This window comes from Peromyscus californicus, unplaced genomic scaffold (genome assembly GCF_007827085.1).
Source record: "Peromyscus californicus insignis strain IS unplaced genomic scaffold, ASM782708v3 Scaffold_22__1_contigs__length_63687245, whole genome shotgun sequence".
In the NCBI taxonomy this organism is placed as follows: domain Eukaryota; kingdom Metazoa; phylum Chordata; class Mammalia; order Rodentia; family Cricetidae; genus Peromyscus; species Peromyscus californicus.
Window position 1 is genome coordinate 14,772,182 of NW_026294525.1, and position 20,687 is coordinate 14,792,868.

A 20,687-nucleotide genomic window follows, 5' to 3' on the forward strand; every position below is an offset into this window, starting at 1 on the left:
GAGATCCTCCGAAAAGGACTATTAATCTTGCAGCCATAATGAGACATTGACCATCTCTTCTTGGGTAGCTCTAACATCAACACGACTGTTCATTCAGTGCTGACCACAACCCCAAAGGGAAACCATCATTGCTTCTTTGGAGGGACAAAGGGATGTGCTACCTTCTAAGAGTACTCAAGTGGTATATTGGGGTACTTAGGCTATACTTCATATACCAACTCCACTTCTGGTAATGATGGACAGACTGTCCTCCAGGAAATACAGGACAACCCTTATAAGCTTCACCAGGAGTTATGAGTCATTGGCTAGGTGATTAAAAGATAATTACTTGAGGTAGAGGTTATTTTTGCCTCTGCTTTTGGCAAGGTTTCGAGTCTACACAAATTTTAGTCTTGACTGAACATGTGTGACACGGGTGTGTCCAGAGGACTCTGGGAACAGCTGCTTCTCTTGCCAGGAAAATGTTTCCTCTCTTGACTCTCTACTGTCTCTGCAAAAGGTAGGCTGGGCAGAGACCTTCAGGATGTCTGTTCCTCGGACCAGCACAGTCCCAAGCTAGGCAATCAGAGTCCTTCTCAAGGGGTGCTACTTTGGGGGAGGAGATGCTTAATGGGATGCTGTGCAGGGTGCTTAACCACCCTCTTTTTGCCTGCGAAGCCCTATCTGCAAAAGGCACCCAGCAACAACAGTCAGAAGAAAGAGATACATTTATTGGGGGGAAGTAAGAAAAGAAGGGAGAAGTGAGGGGAGGGTGAAGGGAGAGAGGAAGGAGGCAGGAATGGAGAGATGGTGGCGAGAGAAGGGGATGAGAGAGAGTGAGGGGATGGGTCGAGAAAGGAGAGATGGGAGAAGACAGCAAGGTGAATGATGAAATGGGAGAGAAACCGGTGAGAGAAAAGAGAAGGAAGGGGAGAAAGAGAAGGAGGGGGAGGAATGGGGGAGGAGGAAGGAGTGGGGGAGGAGAGGGAGGAGAGGGAAGAGAGAAGAGGAGAATGGGAGGAAATGAGGAGGAGGAGAGGGGTGAGCAGAGCAAGGAGGAGAGGAGGGGGAAGGGGGAGGAGGAGAGAGGGAAGAGGTGAGGAAGAGAAAAGAGAGGAGGGGGAAGAGAGGGAAGAGGAGAGGGGGGAAGAGGTGAGGAGGAGAAAGGAGAGGAGGGGGAAGAGAGGTAGGAGGGCGAGGAGGAAGGGATACATCAGTTTCCATCCCAGATCCTCCCTGTGTGTATTCTTTTTGCCCTTGGAACTTTCACGGTGTACCTCCCAACAGGTGAGGCTACAGATCATGTGAGCTGGCTTCCTGTCACTTGCCTTGGGAAGAATGAAGAGGATAGGAGAATGATGAGGGCAAGAGAAGGGAGGAGGAGGTGAGGAGCACTGAGAATGAAGGGAAGGCAGGATGGAGCAGTGTGCTCTTGGCTTTTCCCTCAACTCCCCCTTTCCAGTGGAAGTAAGTTCCTCTAGCCTACACGCACCACCTTATGGGGTACAGGGGGTGAGGGATGACCTCCCCAGTTCTGATAATGCAGCAGCGTGGCTTCCTTCTCTCTCTGCTCCCTACACTGGATGGTTCATAACTCTTGCCCCTCCCGCTGCTCAGGCACATCAGCACCTTCCAGTTAAAGGCTCCAGAGTGTTAGCACTGGCTGACTTTAATGCTGATGTTGTGACAAGTGACAGCCTGCACTGCAGCCCGAGGGTTGAAAAACCGAAAGAAAACGCCTACCCTGAGGAACTCATAGTAAACAGTTGCAATTGCCCAGAGTAGAAAATGGCCGCGTTTAAAACAAACAAAATAACAGAAGAAGGCTGGCCCTGCTCTTTCTTGGCTGCTGTGGATCTCAGGGGAATCACACAGCTTCTGGCACCGGCAGGCACATGAATCCACAGCAGGTACGGCAAAGAATCCCGAGCAGGCAGATGCTCAAGACACTGCTGATAAATTACAAGGCTAGTCCTAACCTTTATCTTTTGGAACTGTTGTCTCCTTAAATGCCCATATGTTCTCCTTTATCTTGGCGGATTATGTCCAGCTTTTGAGTGTGCTCCTTGTTTTCTGGCTGCCGAACACTGGGCACTTACCTGTAGCTTGAACTGCTCACTATCTACGTTTTAATGGTAGCTCCCTCTTGTTCTTTACTCCCAAAAATCTGAAAGCTCATTTCTGTAACCGGTAATTTTTATGTTACAGAGAAAATGGACCATTCCAAGGGGGGACATTTTTTTGAAATTGTGAAGGGGAAAAGGAGTAAACAGGAATCAAAATTGGGGACCTTTTGGGAATCGTTTAAATGATACGCATCATTGACATATTTTCACTAACAGCGCCATTGTGGGCTGGTCAGGTTAGATCGAAGAGTCCATTGTTTTTGATCCATCTTGTTACCTAATAGGACTTAGTCCAACTTGGCTGAATTGTTGATGGCAGCTCTTACATTGCTCTCAAATAGCTGCATGGGTGAGAACTGCATTAAATACTCAGAAGAAGTCATGCTCAAGTCTCTGGCTTGTGCTGGGGATAGCAAACCCTCCAGTAGTAACACACCATTAAGTTCATTCTTTTCAGTGCTGAGGACCAAGTCCAGAGACTTGTGTCTACTATGGAGTTTTCCCAAAGCCTGCAACCCATTATCTCTTTTTAACTTTCAGCTTATTTTATCTTTATTTAATGAAGGTATAATTTTTTTTTATGAGACAGGGTTTCTCTGTGTAGCATTCTAGAGTGTTGACAAAGATTCCAATGTATAGAGCTATCATCCAGATCAAAGTCTAAAACATCTCAGCCGCCCTCAGAAAATCCCTTTTGCCCTTACCCAGAACACCTACCATTCTGCTCAAACCAGTAATAATCAGCCTTGGACATGAGGGCACACATGAGTATCACCCATCATTTTAATGGGCTGATTTAAATTCTTATCATTTTGCAAGTTGCCACTGGGTTAATATTGTAAATTGCTTCTTTATTCTGAAGCTGTGGTGGCCCCTGACCCCTAGAATAAGAAATGAACAATATTCTGCCTTTCATTAGAGGCCCCTCTCCATTCCTCAATGTGCTGTAACATGTGATATTTGAAACACGGGTCTTCAGAAAGCCACAGACCAACCATGAGAGTTGACACCTGACATGGAATCAGAGTGCATCTCAGAGTTCACCTGAACTTTGTTCTTCTTCACAAGCTTACAGAGTTTTGTTTAAAAAATTACCATTTGAACCTCTTAAGAAACCTTTCATGCACAAAAAAGAGTATGATTCTCCAGGCGGCGGCGGCGGCGGCGGCGGCGGGCGGCGGCGGCGGCGGCGGCGGCGGCGGCGGCGGCGGCGGCGCACGCCTTTAATCCCAGCACTTGGGAGGCAGAGCCAGGTGGATCTCTGTGAGTTCGAGGCCAGCCTGGGCTACAGAGTGAGATCCAGGACAGGCACCAAAACTACACAAAAGAAACCCTGTCTCAACCCCCCCCCTCCAAAAGAGTATGTTTCACATACATCACTTTTAAAGAATAAAAATTAAATACATTGCCTGAGAAACACAGCCTGTATTGTGTGCTTCCTTATTAGGTCTCTCTTCTTATTCCTAGGTGTTGCTAGTATTAAAATTTTACTTTAAATGTTTTTTTTTTCCTTCAGCATTACTATAATGTGTACTCATAAACTATAAAACTATTAAGTTATATACACATATATAGCTACATATACATGTTATTTCCTAAAAATTGTTACATTCTATACTTCTGCAGTGTGATTTACCAACAGCACATTTTTAAGGTTTGCTTTATACAGATAAAGAAATTACTGGGTCGTGTCCTGCCTATGTTCTGTGGGGACTGGTAACAAAGAAAGAGTTAAGTCCATCAGAAGATGAAGGGAGCGTCCAGTGGCCATGGTGTTGTAAATTGCAGGTGGTACTGAGGTGTGCCTTGGTGTATTGGGCTTGGCTGCAGCTCCCCATGGCTCTGTCTCTGAGGCTTATCCTGTGTGTCATCACCCACATCTCCTAGAATTCTGCCTTACCACAGAATGGATGTCCTGGGAACCTGCCCAGCCCCAGAAGCTGAGTTAGTTCAAATTAAGTGATGAAATTTCGACCCACTTCCTTTCTGTTATGACCCAGGATACTGGCTTCCTTCTACAGTAACCCGCTCTTGTTCAAGAAAACCTCAGAACCTACCATCTAATAGCTTTTGGGTTCTTGCCAAGGGAGGTAGCCCCCTTCAACACACACACATTGCTTCTTTCCCCTGTACACACTTGTGCTCAACTTCAGCACACCCCAGGGCCAGCATAGTTTGGTGGTTTGTTTTGTTTTTGTTTTTGTTTTTCAATGCAGGAAAAACACATGATACCCCGACTCAGCCAGCCAAGTTTTCTTTTGGGCGGCTGAGTTGGTGTTCTCCACAGTGCGCATGCTTGCCTGGGTTCCTTCACCCAGCAAGCACCTATTGAGAACTTTCTGTATATATCACTATGTTATCTGACAAGGATTCCAAGCTTTCTTTCCTTTGAAGAGTTAATGTTTTAAGAGAAGATACTGCCTGTGGAGAGAGAATTTTCTTCACACACACTCCCAGAACGGAGACCGTTTCTCTGAGCAAGCCTGTTTTTCTAGTCTGCTTTGGCACCAGCTCAGCTTATCACCTCATCCCTGTCCACATGTGCTTCCTAGCTGTGCAAATATATTCTGAAATAAAAATACAGTCCTGCCTAAATGCCAATAATTGACAACAGCCGCCATCCTCCTTTTGAACTTTCCTGGCAAAATACAATCCCATGTTTGCTGCTCCGTGTCCTTAAGGAGCTGTTGAAGAAACAAAAGCCACCCAGATTCCCAGAATGCTTCAGGTGCTCTGGCAACCACTGTTAATGAGCATGAACGCAACAAAGCAACGGGTTTATCTGTGTCTCAGGTGGTTTCTGCCACACTGTAGACAGCCCTTTGCAACTTCCAGGGGCCAGGGTGCAGATGGGAAGAGCCTTTAGAAAGATTCAACAAGGCTAGGCTTCAGTCACTTTGCAGGCTATGCCAAACCTCAGCGATGGAGGGGGAGGGGTCTGTCTTCAGGCCTAGCTGGCAACCTGAACATATTATGATTGTGTTGCCACCACTGGGAGAGATCGGAAGACTCTTCAGGAAATGGGGTAGTAGGAATGACAGGGAAACCACAAGGAAACCCTCAAATGTAAGGGGTGTGTGTGTGTGTGTGTGTGTGTGTGTGTGTGTGTGTGTGTGACTAGGGATTGAACTTTGGGCATCACACATGGTGGGGAAACACTCTGCTGCTGAACTACATTTTTTTTTTTATATATTTACCTCCAGCCTCACATTTTTTTTTTTTCTTGACCCAGGACCTCACCCAGCTGCCCAGACTAGCCTCGAATTGACTCTGATGTCTAGACAAGCTTTCAACTTGGGAACCTCATGATTCAAACTTCTGAGTAGCTAGGATTATAGGACTATACTACAGGGCTGGCTAGAGATCTTGACATAATCTAGCTTTTTCTCAGGCTCACATGACCTCAACTATCCCCTTGTTCTATTACAACAGTCTTTCAATTTTGTGCCTCACAGAAATCACCTTTCTATTTCCCAGCTTTCTTTCCTCCCAGTGGAATCTTCTAGAAGTTAGAAGAAGACTGAAGCATACCCAACCTTGGATATACCCAACAGGAAGCTTAGGCAACCCCTGGGCTCTTCATCTGCCCTGACACTGACCTCCACTGGGGTGGCTCATCTGACTGTAGGGAGAAGAAGAAAGCCGAGACCTTGGGTTTACCAGCTGCTGGAGGGTAAATTCTTCCACCAAGGCAATCCTATTTGTTTTTGTTTTTTTTCCAAAAAGAATAATGTAGTAGCTGACCTTGGAAAGGTTCTTCAATCTACAGAAAGTTGATTGAGAGAGAGAGAGAGAGAGAGAGAGAGAGAGAGAGAGAGAGAGAGAGAGAGAGAGAGAATGGAGGGAGAGAGGGAGAGAGAGAGAGGAGGAAGGGAGAGAGGGAGGGAAGGAGAAAGGGAGAGAGAGAATAGAGGGAAGGGAGGGAGAGAGGAAGGGAGGAAGGGAGGGAGGGAGAGAGGAAGGGAGGAAGGGAGGAAGGGAGAGAGGGAGGGAGGGAGAAGGGAAGGAAGGAAGGAAGAAAAAGCAGGGATGGTTCGAAGGGAAAAGGCGGGACGACAAAGCTCAGAGCTGTGAGTCACCTGGACCAGTGCTGTCACTCAGTTTGGATGAGGAGCAAGTTGCTGAGTTCATGGCAGACTAAGTGATGGACCAGCACTTCGAGGTGTACTGCAGAGAAGGGTCTCTACAGCCAATGTCTTTTCTCAGAAATGCCTTAGTGGCAGACCGTGATGTCATCGGCCCTGGTTGGCTCTCTGCTTCTCCCTCGATTGCTGCTCTTCCTGGGGGCAGTACTATTCCTGATGGAGTCTTCGGTCAGTGTGGTGGTTTAAATGAGGTGTTGCTGCATAAGTCTCCGGCAGTTGAATATTTGGTCTCTAGTTGGTAGCCCTGTTTGGGGAGGTTTAGGAGGTGTGGTCTTGCTGGGGGAAGTATGTCACTGGGGTGGACTTTGTGTGGTTTCAAGTGTGCACTCCCTGATTCCTGTTTGTGGTTTGAGATGTGAGCTCTCAGCTGCTGCTCTAGCCACAGCCATCTCTACCATCATGGACCCTAACCATCTGGAACCACATGCCCAAAATAAACTCTTCTATAAGTTGCCTTGGTCATGCTATTTTGTTACAACAACAGAAAGGCAACTAATACAGACAGTTGTCCTTGACAGCAACATGGTTGCTGCTGTTATTTAGCAGGAAGGGCTATTCTAGATGTTCTACAAAGTATAGAACAGTTCCAGGCAATCATTTTGCCCCCTAAGCTGTACATCTCTGCAAAGTCCTATTGAATGAATATACTATAAATACAAATTTGAAGTAAGACATTTTGAAAAGACAGCTGGGGATCATTGGCAGAACACTTGACAACCATGTTCAGGACCTTGAATTTGATTCTCACTTACACACACACACACACACACACACACACACACACACACACACACACACACGCGCGCATAGACATATACACATGTGTATACTTGAACCTGTTTTAAATGCCTTCACAAGACTGTATCCAAAAGATGTAGTAGGCAGATGAGTTTATAGGGAGGAAAGCTTAGACGGAACACATTTGTCAAAGCTATTAAGAACTTCCTCAAATGGGGAAGGGCCTCATGAAGACTCACCCCTAGCTGAGGAGCTACTAGCCATTAGTGGCTGCTGGTGATGGCAGGAATAGCCAGTTTTCTTCAGTGGTGTAGCTATGAATAAGCTGCCCATGTTCCAGTAAATAACTCCACACCCATGCCCATGCAAGCAACCCTAATTAAACTCAGTGGGTCATTAAAAAAGACATTAAAGTAAGAGAGGGATTGTTGTGAAAAAGAAGGTGTTAAGAGGAAGGGAAGGAGAATATGAAGGGGTGATGGGGCTTGAATATGATCAAAATATATTACATACATGTGCAAAATTTTCAAAGAATAAATTTAAAATATTTAATTTTTAAGAAGAGTATTTGATGCACTCTTTCAACTGGGAGTACCATGTAAGCTCCCTAAATATACATTTACTTGAAATTATTTCAGTGTGATTGAGCAGGTACGACAGACATGACAGAATTGGTTGTATGGATATGTAGAAGAGATGATGACTTTCCTAAAGAATATTGGAGCCAATGACTATAAAATGCCAGACATGAATAAAATAGTGTGTTCTTGACTCCTATACATTCTTAAGTAATTTTGTAAGACTGGAAATCTATTTCGTGAACAGTAAATACTGAAGACTTTGGGGTTCTTGCCTTTATGATTTACATAGGCTCTGTCTCCTAGGCTCTTCAGGACAATGTTGAAGTCTAGCTGTTTCTTTTTCCAATCTATCATCTCAGCTCCATTGCTTATCCAAAGGATCTGCTATCTAAAGCCTTTTTAGGTTTGAGAAACTGATTGCCTCTACTGACTGTAGTGGGATGTTAGGATACCTATGTAATCTTGTCTTCTGGCACTTACCTTCTACAAGATGTCTTTTAGGTAGCCTCAGCTGGCCTGAAAAACTGTTTATTCATCTTTTTTTTCTTTCACTTAAAACAATCTTGTTTTTCATAAATTATTATTCCTACATTGATTTATTTCTCTCCTTTTAAAATATGCAGATAGATTTTGCTTGGCCTTTCAGTGTCTTATTCTGGTATCCATATCTGGTTCTGATTTATCATGTCCTGTATTTCTTGGGCAGGAAGCTTCAGATACTGTTTATGTTCAAATATTCCTCATGATGACCACAGTTAAGCACTTTAAAAAACAAACAAACAAACAAACAACTTTTGCCAAGCGTTGTATAATTTGCCCTGGATTGTACAGCTATAGCATTTTCTTTTAAGTGAGTTTAGTATAATTTCTCCTTATAAAAGCACACTGATTCATCTTCAAATCACGAATATCTTGGAATCTCCTGTGAAGTTTTACAAGAGGCAACAGTTGCCTGGGCTCCATCAAAGTCTGATCATTTTGAGCCAAGGGTGCAGTCTGACATCTGTGCTTTAATAAAACTCTGCATTAGCGACTCATCCACAGTCAGAATGATGAATCATATGACTGCCTCGAGTTTTACATCTTGTGGGCACCAAAAGGCAAAATCTTGACAACGTAGAGTGTATCACTGTTCTGTGAAGACTGTCCTATCACCACACTACAGCACTAAAGGGTGTCTTCTCTGTGGGTGTCCTTGGAAAGGCGCACTGGGCTTCTCCTTACCCTCCTTTCCAGTCATGGTTGTCAGACTAGAGGTAGGTCTCAGGAAACAACTCGTTTAAGTGACAGAGTCTTCATTTTTCCTGAGTCCCTGAAAGACCACATAATAAAAGACTACAGAACTGAATTGGACACTGTTTTTCTCTGTTCTCACACCACAGCAACCAGTGCAGCCAATTTCTGTGACTCTGAAAGGTGTGGGAGTTTTCTCTTCACCAGCAATCAAGCAGTTCCCCAGCAGAAGCCACTTTATGTCATCTATTGTAACTCCTTCCTAGCATCTTCCTTCTGGAGATAGCAAAATATTCCATGGGGAAGGGCTCAGTCCCCAGAAATGTTTCTCACCTCTTCGCTGTCACTTGCCAGCTCCAGGTTAGTTTATCCACGTTCTGATTAACTAGCCAACAGTTGGGGCTCTCACAACCCCCTTCTTGCTGGGGTTTGATTAATAACCTCAAGTGACCCATGTAATTCAGGGAAACGATGATTTCTGTTTCTTACAAAGAACGCGATGAGGGATGCAGATGAAGAGATGCTGGGACCAAGGAGGATGGGGGTGCTTTTCATGCCCCATGGGGATGCATTGTATCCTCCACACCTCCTCATTCTCAGCAGCTCTAAACCTTAGCCTTTGGGATTTGGGAAGGTGATTTGCTGTTTAAGAATGATTGACTAAATCATTGGCCACTGATGATCAAATAGACCTTCAACTCTAACCATGCATTGATCTTTCCAGGGACAACCACATCCTGATGCCATCTAGAGGCTGCTGGCTGCTCAGTAAACCCATTAGCACAGAAAAAAACTATCACTTTGGCATTTCCAAAGGTTTGAAGAGTTGCATGCCAGGAAATACAGAAAGATAAACAGATAGACACATGTACGTATTCCACAGTATCTCAAATATGAACCTGTTCATGGACTTAGCATTATTATAACACACCTACGTGTTTGGGTCACTCACTACAGTGTGGAGTCTCTCTGTTATAGCAAGTGTCCCATTCTTACATAATTTAAAAAGCATTTTCTACTTACTTACAGTTAAACAAGTATGTTGAAACAGGGATAACATCTGAAGGGTATGCACTGTATCTCCTCTCATTGACACTATCTACATTTTAAGGCCTTAGAAAGAATCATTTACTTAGAATTCTTTTTCTTCCCAAATGCCAGTATTGCTATTCTTTGTTACAGAAGCCACAATTTTGTTTCTAGAAACACTTAGTCATCCCCCGTCATGTTAACTATTCATTCTGAATACTGATACACTTCACAGCAGCCAGTGTGTTCAAAGAACACATGGAAGCGGAAAGGGCAAGCCCAGAGTGTTAAAATACTTTGTTTGTTATGATTCAAAGACACAGCACTGCCGAGGACTTCAAAGAGATTGTTTTCTGCCATTCAGGAACTTAATTATCATTTTTGTGCTTAGCAAAATAAGAGTATTGCTCTGGGGAATATGTGCCCACTGATGGGTGACGTTTATCCTTTTCCAGATCAGCAGGTATTTACCTTCAAGGTGAAGAACATTCTCGGGACCAAGTCTTTGTGCACATGCGTACTGTTATGCTAGTGCATATCATGTGACCCATGTGGGCAACGTCCCTTCTGTGTGAAGTCACAGAGGAATTGATAACTGAAAGTGCATGTCCCTGCCAGAACCCAACACAGGAACAGGTGGTCCTGTTCACTTGGGAGTCCTCTACCCCTACAAGTGTGTTCTTGGCACCAACAACCATTAAACCATACAGGTCTGATTCAGAAATATCTGTCAATTTGGTGTAATTTTTATTGAAATGTACTAGATGTTCTTGAAGGTAAGTGTGTAGCACATCAACACATTCGAGCTGACTCAGACAATGAATCTCTTAATGACTTCTGATGGAGATACTGATGAGATGATTCAGTTAACTCGAGGCAAAATAGGACATGCAGGCTTTTACATTCAAATGCAATCATGTGCTTGACTATGTATGAAACCCCCAATTTTATTTTTCACAACAGACAACATCCTAGCGTGAATCTTTTTGGACAAAGTTGCTACTGGTGTATGTTAGGCATTGGAGCTTTGCTTCTGTTGGTTACACCTGTAACATATTGAGAGAGACATCCAAGGTTCTGGCTTTTCTGTTCTTCAAGCAGTCCATTACTGCCCTTCTGGTGAGATGGCTCAGTGATTAAGAGTGTATACTGCTCTTGCAGTGGGCCCAAGTTCAGTTCCTAGTGCCCATACCGGGCAACTCACAACCACCTATAACTCCACCTATCACTGACCAAATAAACGCCCCTGGCCTCTGTGAGCACCTACACTCACATGCACATACCTACACAGCAGGACACAGCTGTGCCACATTCAAACAGATTTTATTTTTCAGAGAGATACATCATACCAATATCTTCCATATACCTGTTTCCCGCAGTGGGTTCTTAGCATTCTTCTTATAGAGATAGTGGATCTAAGCCCACTCTTCCAGGTTTGGGTAGATGCATGACTTGCTTGTAACTGGTGGAATAGGCTGGAAATGGCTTTCATGTCTTCTAAGCATATGTCATAAAAGACCATATAGCTTTTGCCTTGGTAGCTGCTTTGGGGACTGCTTTTATCACTTGTATCAGGAACCTTTGTCACCTCATAAGAGGTCGAGTGTGGAGAAGACAGAAAGCACTATCCAAGTTGATATCTTGCACCAATATTCTAGATAACAGTCAACATCATTCAACAGCACATCGATAAAGATGCCTCAAAGTAATGTTCATAGACAACTCTCAGAGTCCCTATGTGATGAGTCTTTTCACCTGAGACTCCAGACACTTTGCTGAAGACACAAACCATTCTATCAGTGTCCTTTCAAAATTCATGACCAAACACTTTTTAAGCTGTTAGGTTTGGGGTTAATTGATTATGCAAAAGCAGCAGCTACAATACACATGATCATCCATATCAGACTTTTAGGTAGGAAACTGGTGAAGAAGAGGAAGATTGGAAATTTAATTCCTGATGGTCCTGTACCACCAGATATGAGATGATAGATTTGACTACTTCTTACTCCATTGTTCAAATCCCACCACCTAAGCCATATGGGTGCTTTGGTAGGAGCATGAGTTCATACTGCTGGATAGGTGTGCAGGTGAAGTTTTCACAGGATACTTTCTATCCTCACTAAACCAGTCTAGCTGATTATACAAGTGTCCCATATATGGTGTCCTAGTAAGTTTTGTCAACTTGCCACAGCCTAGAGTCATCTGAGAGGAAAGCTTTGGCTGAGGATTTGCTTAGATCAGATTGGCCTGTTGCATGTCTGTGAGCATAACAATCTTGATTGTTAATTGACATAAGAGGCCTCAGCCCACTGTGGGCAGCAACATCCCTAGCCAGGTGGTGCTGAGCTGTATAAGAAACCAGCTAAGCATGAATCTGGGTAAGCCAGCAAGCAGCATTCATTCCTCCAAGGTCCTATGTGAGCTCTTGCCATGACTTCCTTCAATGATGGATTGTGACTTGGAATTAAAAGCCAAAGAAAACTTTTCCTCCCCTAAATTGCATTTGGTCTCAGAGTGTTTCATCACAGTCACAGAAAGGAAACCAGAATGTATAGATCACCCCCTAACTGTAAAACAGTGGCATTTCAGTTTCCCTTGGGAGAATGGGTGACTGAATTCTCGGTTGTACCATCTTTATCAACTCCAGTTTCCCTTGGGAGAATGGGTGACTGAATTCTCGGTTGTACCATCTTTATCAACTCCAGGTTTTTAAACAGCTGTCTTTGTAGAGATTTGCCTCCTTCAGGGAGGTTCTGTTGAGTAACTAGTATATAGTACTCTGTTTTTTTTGAAAAGCCTGTGAGCCTTGCAATGGAATGTCTTCTTTTTGGATTGGCCAAGAATATTAGAGTAAACCCTGTAGCCCATCTTAGGAACAGAGATACTTACTTCTGTGTGCTAATATAGCTCACAGACTTGGTGATTTCTTCACACTACTCTACCTTTATATGGGAGTTGCTAACTATTAATTTGTCACTTTTTATTGCATGAGAGTCAGTAAATATTTTTGAATCCTATGGAATACCAAGAAGTGAATAAAACAAAGGGGGAAATGTCTCTTCTTCCCCTGTGAATCAATTTTTAAAAAGTTAATGTGAATGGAAGTGCTCATAAGACATCATCCAACACTCATCTGACTTAGTCTCTGATTCAGAAAGTCTGCCCCAAGAACTAAGAACTCACAATGAGCTTATGTGAACATGTCCTCATCAGGCAGAGCTGGATAGCCTGCTCACATATCTGTAATGCTCAGCACCAGGGGCTAAGAAACGAGGTCACAGTCTCTCAGTCCTCATTTCAGGGTTTGATGCCCTAAAGGGCAAATCCTCAGAGAAACTTGCCCTCTCTTTCCTAAGGGAGAATCAAAATGGCTGGGGGGCCCCTCTAGGTTTTTGTTGTTTTGTTTTGCTTTTTTACAACTTGTATCAAATTTTTCCATTTTCAAGAGACAAGCGAGCTTGTGGGTCACATGTATGTTTAGGTATCTCACTTCTAGCTGTCATTTTAAGTAAATACTCCACTGGATAGAAACTCCATTGAAAAGGCATCATAAGATTATGACAGGCTTATTTTATCTTTTCCTAAAAAAACAGAACTTACACTACATTTCAAAAATGGAGACATGGTGCCGGGCAGTGGTGGCGCACGCCTTTAATCCCAGCACGCGGGAGGCAGAGCCAGGCGGATCTCTGTGAGTTCAAGGCCAGCCTGGTCTCCAAAGCGAGTTCCAGGAAAGGCGCAAAGCTACACAGAGAAACCCTGTCTCGAAAAACCAAAAAAAAAAAAAAAAAAAAAAAAAAAAAAAAAAAAAAAAATGGAGACATGGGACTCTAGAACTATGTATTTAAAAATATGCCTTAAGATCAATTCATTTGTTTGCAGAACCACATGAACAACACTAATTAGGTCCAGTGAGTTATCCAGAATAAGAGGAGCAGGAAGGAGGAGGAAGAGGAGGAATGGGAGGAGGAAAAGAAGGAGAGAGAAAAGAAGGAAGACAAGGAGGAGACAAAGTTTGGAGGTGGCCATGTTGAGGGGAATATGGGTAGAGAATAAGAAGAAAGATATGATCATATTTTGTTAAAAACACATATGAAGTTCTTGAGGAAAAAAACTGTTTTTAAAAATATTAATTAATATGGTGGTTTAGAAATTATTTGAAGATTCAAAAGATCCCCATATGACTGTTATCTATAGATAGATAGAGATGCATAGATTAGACAGATAAATTGACAGATAGATAAATAGATAATGATAGATAGATAGATAGATAGATAGATAGATAATAGATAGATAGACAGACAGACAGACAGACGAGTCAGCCTCTTGTGAAACTTCACACTTAAACTCAGTCAAGTCATTCTTCTTTGGCTAAAGCAGGACTGACAGCCGTGGGGGTACCTATGCACTCTGATTTTCTTGCTTTTTTGTCCCTCATTCTCAGGTAACCCTGAAACCCCTTCCAGAGAACTTGACTTCAGCAGAAAGAAGGGTAAAAACTGAGAAGACAAGCTATAGAGAGAGGAAAATATTTGCAAAAGACACATCCAATAAAGGACTATTGTCCAAAATACGTAAAAAGCTGCTCAAACTCAACAATAAAAAAAATCAGCTGATTTAAAAATAAATGGGAAATCTTAACATGCATCTCACCAAAGAGGAAATATAGATACCAATTGAGCAATTAAAAAGCATCATATGAGCTTAGGAAATTATAAATTAAGACAGTAATAGGACATATCCCTTAGAATATCTAACTTTCAGAATATTGACAATAGAAAATGCTGACAAGGATGTGGAGCAGCAGAAACACACATCCTTAGATATTGGGATGAAAACGTTACTGCTACTTTGGAAGGCACTTGGACAGTTTCTAATACAATGCAACAAACTCTCACCAAAGGATCCAGTAACCACACATCTTAGTGACACTGAGAGTGCTTGAAAAACCCATAGGGAGTTACGTTATTTCATGGCTACTTAAAGTCACATGTACCATATATATTTATTAATATATATGAATATAGTTATAAATACATATGGCAACTAAGCACACACATACATAGTTTAAGTTATGCAAATGGAGGTGACAAAGCTCCCTAGCTCAAAAATCACAGACTATCTAACAAAGACACCAACGTCAGGTATGGGAAACCTTCTCTTGAGATATTGTTCAGGGGAGTCCAAGAGACCCCCTCCCCCAAAGCAATATAGGCTATTGCTGTTGCCATTGGTGCCTTCCCCCCAAAAGAAGGTATGGCCCTATTGCTGAAGACACCACACATTTCAGAAGTGGGATTTGAAGGAATTAATCTGCATCTGACCCGAAAGCTCCCTGACTGAGGACTAGCTCTTTTAGATTCAGAAAGAACAATGCAAGCCACCAACGACGAAAAGCAATCAATAGTCCTATCCAACAATAAAGCCAATGAGCCACAACCAAGACCAGCCTGGCGAGCTATTCCAAAAGGTGCAATAGTGAACACTCATATCTTGGGGACAACAAACGATATTAATTGGACTCAAAGCTCACTGAGTAGGAGGGACTCCATGACTGGCACTGTAAGGTTAACCAGCTACCTGTGGCTGGTGAGACCACGGAACCTAGAGGGCTACTGAAGTTTCCTAAGCCAATGTAATGTCTAACTGTGTTCTAAATACTTGCCCTGAAACCCACAGATAAGTATATCTCTCACCCCTTATCAAAGAAGTTTCTTTTACAGTAGACAGAGATCATTATAGAAAACCATAACTGATCAAAATGCACAGATCAACTGACGGGGGTGGTGGTGTGCTCACCCTGGATTAATATGTTTACAACACAAATTCCCCTGTACTTAAAGTTCAGGGAACATTGCAGAAGAATGGGGGCAAGATTATAGGAGCCAGAAGACCAGGACAGATGCTGAAAGACAGTCGGTTCTAAAGAAAAAGCCCAAAGAGGACACAGAGTGGAGGGAGGAAGTTGATCTGAAAATAATTGGGAAAGGGGTGAGGGTGAATATATCAAGGTATGTTGTATGAGATTCTGTAGGAATTAACAAAAGTATTATACACAAAAAGTAAAGTCTATTAAATAGTGAAAGTAATTGTATGCATACATATGTATGAGTTTGTGTGTGGGTGTGGGTTTGTGTGTGTGTATGTGTGGATATGTTTGTACGTGGAAGCCAGACTTCAACTTAAAGTGTCTTTCTCAATCATTCACAACCCTAAGACAAGAAACCAAGACAGGTTTTCTCACTGAACCTGCAGCTGGATTGGCTGGCCCCGAATCCCAGTGACCCTTTTGCCCCCCACGTTCCCAGGGTTGAAACTACAAATGCTCACACCTTGTATGTGGGTGCGGGAGAGCAGATTCGATCTTAAAGCGCTTTACCACCTGAACCATTTCCTCAGTAAAGCAGAAACGCAAAGGAGAAGAACATATGCAAATCACATTTTAATAGCTGGGAAACAAAGACTGAAAGATGTTGAAGCAAGGGAGCCTATAAATGTGTGGGCTAGGGGTACAAACGCAAGGGCTGGGGTGTTTCCAGAAAGGCAAATGCTCTGTCTTTGACTAAGTCACCCAGCCAGTAAATAATTGGCACAGCTTGAACTAGAATCCAGATCTGCCTCACCTCTGGCTCAGCACCCAAATACTACACTAAGAATTTCTTAGCTCTAAGGCTTGTGAGAAACTAGAAATGACTGCCGACGGACTTACCTCCTTGGACATTTGAGATCACTAATAATTTTAATAGTGAAAGGTATTAGGAGCAATTTAGGAACAATTCCGCTTTCCAAAACAGGTCAGAGGATGGTGTGTCAAAAAGGAGCTGATGTGACTGGGCATCTCCTGTGAGTCTCTTTGTGTCCTGCTTTTTGTTTTTGAAACAGAGTCTCTTTGTTATATAGCTCTGTCTGTCCTGAAACTCACTATATAGACCAGGCTGGCCTCAAACTCACAGAGATCCACCTGCCTTTGCCTCCCACATGCTGGGATTAAAGGTGTGTGTCATCACCTCCCGGCTTCTATGAGTCTCTCTAACTACAGACTTTTACCAAAAATGTTAACAATGATTACTTCCGTGTGATGAAATTGTGATCGGCTGAGAGACTGTTTTTCTTGCTGTCTTTTCCATATTTTCCGATTTCTAAGCATTGGGTACCCAGGAAAGAATGAAAATGCTATTAAAAATACAAAAAGTACCTCTTATACCTATTATTTCACAGACTGTGTCAACACCTGAGCTGTTGAGTGGGAAATACACCTGGCGAATGGGTCCTTCAAAGAATACAAAGATTGTCAAGGAGGTATTACTCATTACTTTTCTCATAATATTTCCATCGTCTCTAAGGTGGTTCATATTTCTGAGACTCTCCAAGGCTGTGGTTTCAGCAGGAAATGAAGCTAATCAGTTTGTCACTGAAAATTTATCCCGTGGTTTTCTTAGCTGGAAAGAATTCTGAGATGTCACCAATAATCTGAGCTGCATAGCTAAATATAATAATAGATGAGCTTCGAAGCCTGACAGTATGTGGTTCCCAGAGCACACGCAGAGGGGAATACCAGAAGAGCACACAGCACCACAGTTTCTCTAGAAGGTTGTATGTGCTTTGCTTTCAGAGGACACAGAGGCTCAACGAATTCGGGAATTCACATTGCCATCCCAGCCAGAAAGACCAGTGCTTCATCTGTCACAGTGAAAAGAATTTTGACATTCTGGGTGTCGTTCATCACTGTTGTCCATGCTAATCCTAAAGAAAACCGAGTTCCCTCTTGACCCTCATGCCTTCAGAGCCCTGTCGACTTCCATCCGCAGAGAACGGAGAGGCAGACGTCACTTGATCCTTAGGGGCTTGCTGACGTGGGGGAGGACACAGTTTGAACCACAGACTCGGGCTTTAGCAGAGAAAGGTGTGGCTGGAGTGAAGGTGAAGTCATGTGGCAAACAGTGTCTTCCAAGATCATTAATGACCAAGAAATGGAATTTTCATCCCAGGAAGTCCCAGGACCATGTGCTAGCCACGTCCCTATAAGTCTGCTTCTCTCACTCCAAAAGAGTGACCTAAATGATGTGTTTGTAGTTCTTCAACTACATGCCTTGCTCTTTGAAAACAATCCTCTTTGGAAAATCAGAGGTAGAATGTAAGACAGAAGAGAACCGCCATGCAAACATGCTTATTGCTTACAAGGGTGGTTCACTGTCATGGCGTCTGTGCACAATATAAAACTAAACTTCACCTGCCTGCCACACAAAGCCCAGTGCTGATAAAAGGTAGCTTTCAAAGGAGGTGTTTCTATGACAGCATATGTAGAATCCTTGACTGTGGCTTTTTAAGGGTCCCAGCAGGGGCTGGCCAGGAGGAAGCTAGCAGCTCCCTAGTCATCCCAGCAGCTCTCATTCATCTGCCTCATGGTCCACAAAGCGCAATGGCTTACGGGAGCAATCTGGGAGCACTTACACGGCGATTGACGAAGAGTGATCTGACGATGTCCGTCCGTGGGGCAGGAGGCACTATGTGCATATAGCTTTACAAACGGCCACTACTTCTTTCTCACAGCAAATATACTTCTACTGAAATGTTCAAACTAAAAGCTGGAACTGGGCAGCAGTTCATTAAAAGAATAAAATAAGTATCACTTATCAAAATAGAAAAAAATTCCTTGTAGTTGTTCAAAAGGCGAAATTCATTGAACATATCACAAACAATTATATGTAATTTTAAAGCTTGCTTTGGAAAAAAAAAACACTCGTGTATAACTGTGAATAAAGTATGTAAATATAAATACAGTCCTACCTTCCATGTCGTGTTGACACTTCGGTGATGGGCCACATTGTATACAGTGGTCCCATGGGACTACTATAGAGCTAAACATTTCTTAGTGCTTAGTGACACACGACCACCACCTATCCCAGTGCTGTGGTGCAATGAATTACTCTCGTGTTTGTGCTGGTGTTGATGTGATGAGACCTGACCACAGCCCTTCATACAAAAGTGAGGCACACACAATTATATATATATACTATATTATATTCATTCAAGACAGTGAAAAGGGGCTATGCTTCTGATTCAGTGTCTACCAGAAGATCATTTTTATTGTTGCTTTAGAATGCATTTCTTCTAGTTGAAAAAAAAATAAATGACTCTAGTATCACACTCTATGTTATGCCAGTAGCAGCCTGGAATATCTCATGGTTACCATCTCTTAAGTCCATTAAGAGGCCCCCAGGCAATGGGCCTGTAGCTTTGAGTTCTGCATAGGAGTACTTTGTGGTGTGCACATAACACTGAAATAACCTAGGAAAGTATTTCACAGGTGCAGCCCTGTCTGTAAATGACACAAGACTATCTGTAAAATACTCATCTGCTATAGAAGAGGAAAAGATAATCTTATCTAGCACCAATTGTCAGTTTCGGTTGGCATTATTCTAAGAGCTAAATTGCATTAACAATAACCCTACAAGGTAAGCAGATTAAAGTGTCTACTTCCTGGACAAGACAACAGAGCATGAAACAGTTAAGCAACTTGTCTGAAGTTGTACAAAATAGTGCATGACATCATATAGCAAGAGCTATGATGTACACTGTGTGTATACGCTGATCCTTGTCTTTCCTTTCTATAAAGCTACCTGTCAATCATAGGGGCACCATTCCAATGGCCTTATCTAATTTTATCTCAGGTAGCTTTCAAAAGCCTCATCTTTGCACACCATAGTCAAATTAACATCCCTACTCTTGTTACCTCCTAATGGGATTAAGTTTTAACATGTCATGTTCAAACCCAGAACTCTGTGTTTTCCTCTGTAGGCTGTAGGCACTTAGATTGGCGTGACTATTATTCTTGGTTTGTCAACATGATTTGATTTGGAATCGTCATGGAAACATAACTCTAGGTTTATCCATAAGGATATTTCCAAAAAATGTTTAATTGAAGATGGAAGAGCTTCCCTGAGTCTGAGTAGTGCCATCTCACAGGCACCTCAGTCTAGGACTGAATTTAAAGGAGAGAGCAAGCTGAGCACCTGCATCCATCCGTTGATGGTTCCTGGCTGTGGCAACGATGTGACCTGCTTCCTCATGCTCCTGATGTCATGTCTTCCCTGTCACAATGGACTGCACCCTTAACCCGTGACCCAAAATAAACCCTAACGTCCTTCAGCCAAGTATCTGTCACAACAATGAGAAAAGGACACCACAAGCTTGACTCTCCCACGTTTCATATGCTCCAAGGGACCTCGGAGACATTATACTGGATCTGAGTCACCAATCTCAGTCTTGTACATGGTCTATTTGCAAGAGCACGTCCATTGTGTGAATGGACCCTTCACTGCAAATGGAAGGAATTCTGCAGCCTCCAATGTTCCATTAGTAATTTACTCTATAATAATGGTTACTATCATTATTTCTTCTGTTAAGAAGAACAAAGCCATTTCTTTTATAAACACACAAGGGAAGGTGTTTGTATTTGGAATCTGTGAAAGAAACAGACTAGATTAACCTTTGTTTACATGCAAGGAGCAGGACAAGATCCCCTATGGACATTCTTTCAGTGGCCATGACAGTTCTGAGGCCTTGGGCTCACTAGGTACTAATGTACCCATTAGAGCTAGGGAGATAGCATATCAAGGGTCTCTACCCCTCAAGTAAACAGCAGAGTCCATTCCCTGAATCCCAGACATTTCTAAAGACAGAGCTTGGGTCGCAGCACACTTGTGGGAAACCATATCACCCAAGAGGTTTAAGGTTGTATCAGAAGTTTTCACAATAGAAAGGCCCAAAATTGAGTGGACTTGGCTGCCTGCAGAGTTCAGTCAGAGGGACCGACAATGAACTACTTGGTAACCATGAAGTGCCATTCATCTCAA

The 20,687-nt window shown here is 42.9% G+C and overlaps 1 protein-coding gene across 2 annotated transcripts in view; it reads right to left on the reverse strand.

The window, feature by feature from the left end:
• The window catches only part of Esr1 (estrogen receptor 1), a 259,201-nt gene that overhangs the window by 7,792 nt on the left and 230,722 nt on the right, over positions 1 to 20,687 (reverse strand). The window lies entirely within an intron of this gene.